Source organism: Scleropages formosus, chromosome 7, assembly GCF_900964775.1.
Source record: "Scleropages formosus chromosome 7, fSclFor1.1, whole genome shotgun sequence".
In the NCBI taxonomy this organism is placed as follows: Eukaryota; Metazoa; Chordata; class Actinopteri; order Osteoglossiformes; family Osteoglossidae; genus Scleropages; species Scleropages formosus.
Window position 1 is genome coordinate 30,728,239 of NC_041812.1, and position 8,663 is coordinate 30,736,901.

Genomic DNA, 8,663 nt, shown 5'->3' on the forward strand with positions numbered 1-8,663 from the left:
CAAAAGTTACATGACATGAGATGATGGAATCACAGGTCATACGCCTTTCAGCAAAAAATCCTACCGAACGACCCCCCTCACCGCCTTCGTCGTCATTGAATGTGATTGATTGTTTTAGTGATCCTTGTAGAGGCTGGCAGCAGAGTCTTTTGTGTTGTGAACTGACACCATCCTGGCTCATCAGGCATTACGTGTTGCCGTACCATGAAAGGTGTATGACCTCAGGAGGGCAAAAACACTGTGTACACACTAGTGGGTGGACATCCTCTAGGACCGGGTCATGCGAGGTGACTGAAGGAGGCAAGACCCGAACGTAGAAGAGGCATTTCCCAGTTCTTTTGAGGATGCGCTCATCTCCCACTCATCGGACTTCGAAACACCCGGAGGATATAAAATCCACCTTCTGAGAGCTTTGTCTTGGCAAAGATTATACTGAATGTCATTTAATACAGTAGTGCTTTCTTCCTAGTTGTCAATGACATATAAAAGAACAGATCTAACTCCCCTCATAAATCTCCTGGATCCGTTTTAGATCAATCCCATTATCCCGTTATTAACATACCAAAGAAGAGACTAGTTCTATTTTAAATTAAAAAGATATTTTTCCACTTTTTCAAGATAATAATTTATCATTCAAATCAGTTTGACTGTTATAATACAGGATTTGGGGAATGCCCTAAGGATTCCCCAGCAGCAAATTTAGCAAAAATAAGCTTTCTTGCAATATATACTTGAATAAATTCACAGATACATCTTAGCATTTGCTCCAAAGAGGACATCAGCCTTTATGCAGATAAGGTTGTATTAAAAAAAAGCTCTTTACTCCTTTTCAGTGGTTTGTGGGGGATAAAACAATATCTCTTTCGGTCATAATAACACACTGTTGGACTTCAGATATCAAGTAAATAAGCAGAATGTAGTTTGGAATGAGCACAAACCACAGGTTAACCACAGTACGACCATGGAGTTTCACCAGAGCATTAGTCCGCTGGTGTAATTATTACTAAGGCCTTCTGGTTTGTTTGTGGCAATGTGTTATTGTCCAGACAGTCATTTTTATTACCTGCAATGAATGACATAATAATAATAATTATAATGCAATCATCCGGATGACTTATCCTCCGTCCCTTATCTTCTGTGACCCTACATAGTTTTGCGAAACATTATTCGTTTTTATATTAATTCCTGTTGTTCAGGATAATTAATATTTTCAGGGATGTACACTGATTGCATTCGCTTTAAATTCCATATTTTCTGAAGCTAGCAACCAAAGAATCATTCGCATGACATTGTCTCGCCAGAGTCTGAACTACAGTGTTCTGCCGTACTTTGTAATGTTGCCCGTATTTTCCAGAATGCATCTAAATACCTAAAATAATCCCGCTTATCCAAAAACCAAACCATTCTTTGTAGGCTCTCATTTCTATTAAGGAAGTGGACTTAGCGCTTCAAACGATAAGCGTTCCCTCTTCGATGCATTACAGGAACAAAATCATGGCCGTTTAATAACGAGCAAGAATAATAGTGAGGAATTCACACTATCGATAACAAAGTATTCAGACTAAGTAATAGCCAGCAGGTCCAATACAGCGGCAGTTTGGGTGATCAAGTGGCGTTGTTTAAAACCGATTTAGACTTAACTCCAGGGAACCAGGTGATGCTCCACGACCGGAGGCCACCGACGGTACTCTCTTAGCACTTTGAAAGGTAGCCGGAGCACAGGGCTTTCGGGAGGAACGCAGCCAAAGCCTCAGTTCAAGCGTTGTGGCCCCAGTGAGGCTCCGCTCATGCTTGGTCTCAGGCGAAGGCAGCGGGTTCCGCAGTCGCCGTGTTAAGCGTCTCTTACGCCGCCAACGTTGGGTCCCCTCGTCAAAGGCTTTCACCAAAGACGCAGCGTACGGCCGATCCGCGGCCGAGCGCTTGTTTACTAACCACTAGACAGGGACCTCCCGTCATTTCGTTTTACGCCTACGCATTTAGCAGTCGCTTCTCTCCAAAGCGACGAACGGCTCGACCAAAATGCCCCAGTCCATCGGACCGGAACCGAGCCGCAGCCGCCGGGAGTTTCAGCCACCTTTCTCGCCATCCATTCACACCAGTAGAATCTATGCATGTCACAAGTGGGAAGAAAGCACTACAGGAGCCCGTCCCCAGGGACCAGGTGCGTTCAGAGTCGAGAAAAGGGGCGGAGCCCGCGGCGGCGCGAGTCGAGTCGCGGTGCGCTCGGCGGAACGAATTCGCGTTTCAGAAACTTTTCACCTGTGCGGTGGCAACAAGGGAACGACAACGAAGTGGAGGCGAAGGATGAAGCAAAATGTGTAACGATCTTCTGTTCTTTATAGTGCGAACCAAAGATGCTACCTCACTCTATTTCCATTAGTGAATTTAATCACAATAATGACGATACCAAAGATTACCAAAGATTTTTTGTTGCACGGCCTATGTATGTAATGTGGTGGATAGTCGTCTCCTCCCATCGGCCCACTGACCCGGTGTCCCCACACCCCCCCCCCCCCACCCCCAACCCCCAACCCCCACCCCGCTGCTCATCCTTCCGAACGTAAGGTCTTGTCATCAGCAATCGAATCGAAGCTATAGGCAGACATGTTGAAAACTTTGTGGAAACTCACAGTACGAGTGCCTTGCTTGAACCAAAGTGTTAAACCGCTGTTGACCTCTACAATCTCACCTTTGACTCTTTGAATACCTCAGCCTGGAAAAAGGGACGCTGTCGAAGAAAAAAGACGAGTAATTTTCTCACTGTGGTGCTTTTGCCAGTGCAACCATGCAATGAAAACATACCAAAGGAGTTAGCTTTTTCGTTCCCCGCCCCCCGCGTCTGTTGCTAACAAGCCAAAGGTCATTCATCTGCCTCCCCCCCCCAACCCCAACCTCAACTCCCATCCCAATCCCGACCCCCCACCCCCGTGTCCCTGTAACCTGTAGGAGTGTCCACCTCGATGGCCGTGCACGTCTGCTACCAGTGTCTCTGAATACCTCGTACTAAGAAGTCCTAAGGGTTATGTTGTACAGAGAGTCTACGTGATTACAGCAGACCTTCCGTAGTTTCTTATTCGTTCATGTTACTGCAGAAGGAAAAAAAAAGCTTTATGATTATTTATTTAGACGTTGTTTTTATTGTGAAAGGTGAGTTTTAGGGACTGCAGAGGAGGTGTGCGGGAAGGAAAGGAAAAAGCTTTTATTTTCTATGAAGAAGTTGTGTATTTCTGATGTCCTTACAATGGTAGTCCAATTTGTTTTTACAGGGTATCACCAACTGCTGTAACGGTGTGTGTGTGTGTGTGTGTGTGTGTGTGTGTGTGTGTGTGCGTGTGTGCGTGTGTGCGTGTATGTGTGTGTATGTGTTTCCCTTTCTCAACTGTGTTGTGATTTAATTTTAATTTAATTGCATTTTGTACGGCTTAATCACAGCTTTAATTTATGCATTTGTACGTAATATAGATTTGTATATAGTAGGTTTTTCGGGGGGGGAGGGGAGGGAATCAGCCAAGTTTCTCATCCGAGCTCAATTGTTTTCTTCATTCTTTGCTTGGGTATGTGGAAGGCATAGGATTTTATATTGCAGGGTGTACCGCCTTCACTGATCTCCGAGCAAGCACTTCGATATGTGTTCTAAACACTGCCAGGATACGAAAAAAATGGAATTGCCAATGAGAACAAAGTTTTAAGGGTGTCACTTTGTTGATCACATGGCAAAACGCAGTGTGTGTATTTTTCTGTTACTTTTTAAAACAGCTATCGAACGAGTAATACTGCACATCCAAAGATTTATAAAACAAACCAAAAAGGAAAAAAAAAAGACAATATGTTTGATAACGAAAAGCACTGGCGCTTGCGAGGTCGCGTTGCTGGGTTTCGATTGGCCGTGCGCACGGGTACAGGACGGCGAGGGCATCGAACTGCAGAGCGGAGGAGCGATCGTGAGCGCTCAGGACGTCCCGTGTGGTGTACCATGTGGAGGTGCGACCCGAGGGCTGCGAGCCCTGCTCACTTTGCTCGCCCTTACACAGAGAGGCAGGGCCTGGGCAGGGCAGCTGGTCTGCTGAGGGCTGGGGCCACATCGCTCTGCGTGCACTTCTCCGTGTGGCCCTGCTGCCCAGCTCTGCCGACGATCTGTCGTTGCGGTGCGACAAGCAAAGTGTACAAAACCTGCTGAAAAACTCACCGTGCGATCCGTGTGCGTGTGTTTGTGTATCTGTCTTCCCGTCTGTGCGTTTATCCACGCCCTTGTGTATCTCGTGTGTCTGTGCATTTCCATGCCTTGGCGTGTTCTCCTTGGTTTCTGTACCTGTCACCATGAGGGTGGGCGTCAGTGTGTTGGTCAGCTTGTGCGTCATTGCGTTTCTTTGTCTGAGTGTGGAAAGGTCCAACTTTGTGACCTTTATGCTCCGGAATTCATGTGTTTTTATTCCCTGTAGTTACACCCATGCGTGTGAATTTTTATAGATTGCACTTGAATTACTCCTTTTTTGTGGGACCTCGTAGTTGTTCTCACATGCTCCTCATGATAGTAAGAACAAAACTGCACTTATTCTTTCTTTTCAGCAAGACTACTGTGTGTATTTCATTCTGGCTGCACTCTTTCACCTGCTCTTGACACGTTTCACGTTTTGCTGTTTTTACAACCAGCCGTTGATTAAATCAACTTTTTTTTCCCCAAGCCTTCACACTACCGCCATACATATTCTTTTATTTTAATCTGTCAATTAAATATCGGAATGCAGGATGTAAGTGGCCCAAACAGAAAGTTACTGTTTTTAATTGATCTATAATAAGAATATGTTTAAAAATTGGAAAGGTTTTCCTCCGGACAACACGCTTACACTTATTTCTAAGAGCTCCTCTGTACAACATTTTAAGTTTCCCTTTCGCAGTTATTCTCACCTTCTAAAATCACATCCCTGTTAAAAGAACAGAACTGGTTCACGCTAGCAGATGCGCCCTTTGGGAAGACAACTTGGCTACTGATCATGTCATTAAACCAAGAACGCCGAAGACAATCACCCGGAGAGCAAAAAGACGGTCCGTTTTGATTCTGTTCCAAGGTGGAGGTGTGCCTCCGTCAATTAAAAAGACATCGCAGCTACAAGACATTGGGATATTTATTTAAAAAAGGAAAAACAAACTTTGAGATGTTTCCAAATTCCACTGTAGTAATTTTCTTCGATATCAGTATCTGTTTTTTAAATTGTGTAATTTTGCTGACCAACACAGACAGTTTTTTTCCACCAGTTTCTAATTAAAATCACAGTCTCTGTCGTTCACTCCATCTGTCTCTCTCGCTCTCTATCAGTCATGGTCCTTGTCCAGTGTTTACTGTAAGCAGTAAAATGAATGAATGGGTAACACAGTGGTGGTTACTTGCAAGCCTTTTTAACACTTGATATTTTTCTAAGCCGATCTTCCTTTTATTTTGCGTTTCAATATTTTTCTTCGCTCCCATACAGCTTTGCTGTTGCTCTCCCTTATGCCGTGCAAAATCATCCGCTGTGTTTTGCTAAGCAAAAAAAAAAAAATTATGATTATAATGAAAAGGAATATGTGCTGAAGTCATCATGCTTTGTTCCATTGTTTAAAAAAATGTTTCTGCTTTTCTGTAGTCACCACAAAATGTTAGAAAATAAAATGTTGGGTTTTCCCAGAAGCTTAAATCGATGTAGTCTTGTGCTTTTATTCTATAGCTTGGTTTTCACACATTTTTAACAGTTATTTTAATACCAGTCCTGTGTATCCCTGAGGAACTGTGGTAAACACATGCCTCGATACATTCGAGGCAATAATGCTCTCAATTTTAGATTTAGTTTTAAGAATGAGATTGTCTTATTATGGGGCAGCTGGTAGCATAATAGTTTGCACTACTGCCCTGGGACCCACAGCTTCGATTGCCACCTCCACCCGTAGTACTCTTGAACAAGGTACTTACCTTAAATTGCTCCAGTAAAATTACCCAGTTGTATAAATGGGTAAAGAATCGTAAGTAACTTAACGCTGCAAATTGCTTTGGGAAAAAAGCATCAGCTAAATGCATTCATGTGAATCTTAATCTCTCTGACCACCATTAATGTTACATTCATTCATTTCATAATTAATTATTCCTATTTATAGAAAACTCGAGAATTAAGAGGCACTGGGTGTATCATTTCCATCTTAAAAATATATTCCGCATAAACAGCATGTTCAAGCAAGTCTATAATCAAAGTGGACCACTCGAGGTCACCTGAACATCATTATGGGAGTCAAAGCTGCTACATGTCTACTTATAAGTTTTTTTTTGATTTCCTATGATGGTGAAGAAAATAGCACAACCATAAATCCAGAGCATTTTAACAGTAAAGGGAAAAAAAAACTTGTGGGAGTACTTGGGGGGGGGATATTATTTCACAATCTTTGCAGAAATATTCCAAAGAATAAAACTTAAAAATGATTTAAAATGCCGGGGGGGTTCGGGGGGGGGTGGCAGTATGACAGGTTCAGCCAATGCTCACTGTGTGATGGGTCTGGGACTCAAGCCCTGCTTGGGGTGCCCTGCAACGGACCAGCATCCCGTCCTGAGTGTGTCCCCTCGCCCCTCGGCCCTGTGCTGCCAGGTATGCTCCGGCTCACCGCAACCCTGCTTGAGACAAGCGGTTGTTGACACTGGTTGGTTGGTTTAAAATTCCTTATTTTTCAATTATTTCATTGTTATGTTTCCGCTATCAACTTGGTGTTCAAAACATCATTTGGGTTTCTTGAGCCTCTTTAACATTGTGTGGTCATCAGGTGGCACAGTGATTAGAGACCGGGATATATGATGAAAAGAGTCAAGTTCAGGCTTTTGCATGAGCTCTGCTGTTGTGGCCTTGAGTAAGTACTTCACCTGAATTGTATCTATAACCATATCACTTCATAAACCATGAACCAGCCATGCTTCTCTATGAAGCTTTGATCAGTTTGAATGAGTGCAGAAATTAAGTCCTAAGCGGGACTTGAACCCCAGACCCATCGGAGAGCAGGACTTGGTCCAACCCACTGCGCCAGCACGCCCCCCTGTGAATAAAATAGTATCATATTAAAAACAGCTGGTTGTACAGTGGTTAGTACTGCTATCTTTGGATCCAAAGGTTGCAGGTTCAATTCCTACCGCTGGCTGTAGTACTCCTGAGCAAGGTACTTACTCTGAATTGCTCCAGTAAAAATTACCCACCTGTGTAAATACCTTCACGTTCTAAGTTGCTTTGGAGACAAGCATCAGCTGAATGAGTAAATGTAAAAATCATGTAATTTATTCATTTAGCAGATGCTTTTCTCCAAAGTGACGTACATCTCAGAGAAAATACAATTTGTGCATTACATTAGGAAAAAGAGACATAGCTTCAGACATGTGATTCTTAAGTAAACCTCGTTTGTTTCTTCCCACTTTATGCACCGATGTTCATCACACGAGTAGGTGCGCAAAACTCAGGACAGACAATCCTGACCACCTTCCTACAGGCTGCATGATTTTTAATATGGTACTGTTTTATTCAGGTGTTTCTTGTAATGATCTATAAAGACATTCAGTATCTCTTATTGTAGGGGGATGCGGTGGCGCAGCAGCACAGCAGGTTTGACAGGGTCCTGCTTTCCAGCGGGTCTGGGGTTTGAGTCCCGCTTGGGGTTTCCTGTGGTGGACTGGTATCCTGTCCTGAGTGTGTCTCTTCCCCCCTCCAGCTTTGCGCCCTGTGTTGCCGGGTTAAGCTCCGGCTCACCGCAAACCTGCTTGGGACGAGCAGTTTCAGACTGTGTGTGAGTATATCTTTTTGTGATATTACTGAAACAGGTAAAGGAAGGTAACTGCAAAAACTAAAATTTGATGACACCTATTCTCTGTGGGATTCTAACAAAAAGTACTGTGTAAGCCTGAAAGGAATATCAGTTGAGCCATACAGACATTGACTGATTCTTTCATTTTGTCAACCTTTGAAAAGATTGATTGCCGAAATGATCTAATGAACTTTTAGAGCAGATTCTGCAAAAGTCATTATCTTACTGTTCGTGATATACAGTGTTTCATTAACGGTTTTACCTTGTTCAACGATTTCCATAACAGATTCATCTAGGTCGTTGATTTAAATCTGAAATGGAAAGGGATCTCAGTGTCACCTCTTCTCCACAGAATAACGTTGGTTTAAATTAAAAAACATCTGAGGACTGATCTAAATAAAGGCTGTAAAGGCACGTGCAAATGCCTTAGAATTAAGTATCCATAACTATACACTGACTGTACACAAGAAGTTCAGCAGTGCAAAACCTTCCATCTGAAAGCAATGCGTTACTGTTTTTTTGTTTTTTTTTTTTTTTAAATAATTTTCCTTTCAAAATCTCTTTCGAAGCGGCTTGGTGATTAATGGCATTAGAAACATAACCTGCGGCCTCTATTTCTGTAACTTTTCTTCAGAAGGACTCATGCGTGAGAACGGCGCCCGGAGCGGGACCGCCTGCAACTTCTCGGGATTTGGGGAAAGCCAGAAGAAGACTGAAGCTGCCGGGTTGCCACGGCAACGAGTTCTGCTTCGGGCAGCGTCGGGGAAGTGACGAGAGAGCGCGAGCTGTTGTTGGGACACGTGACTGAGCACGGGCTGCCGCGAGGCGCTGGGAGACGCGCTCGAGCGTCGAGCGTCCCG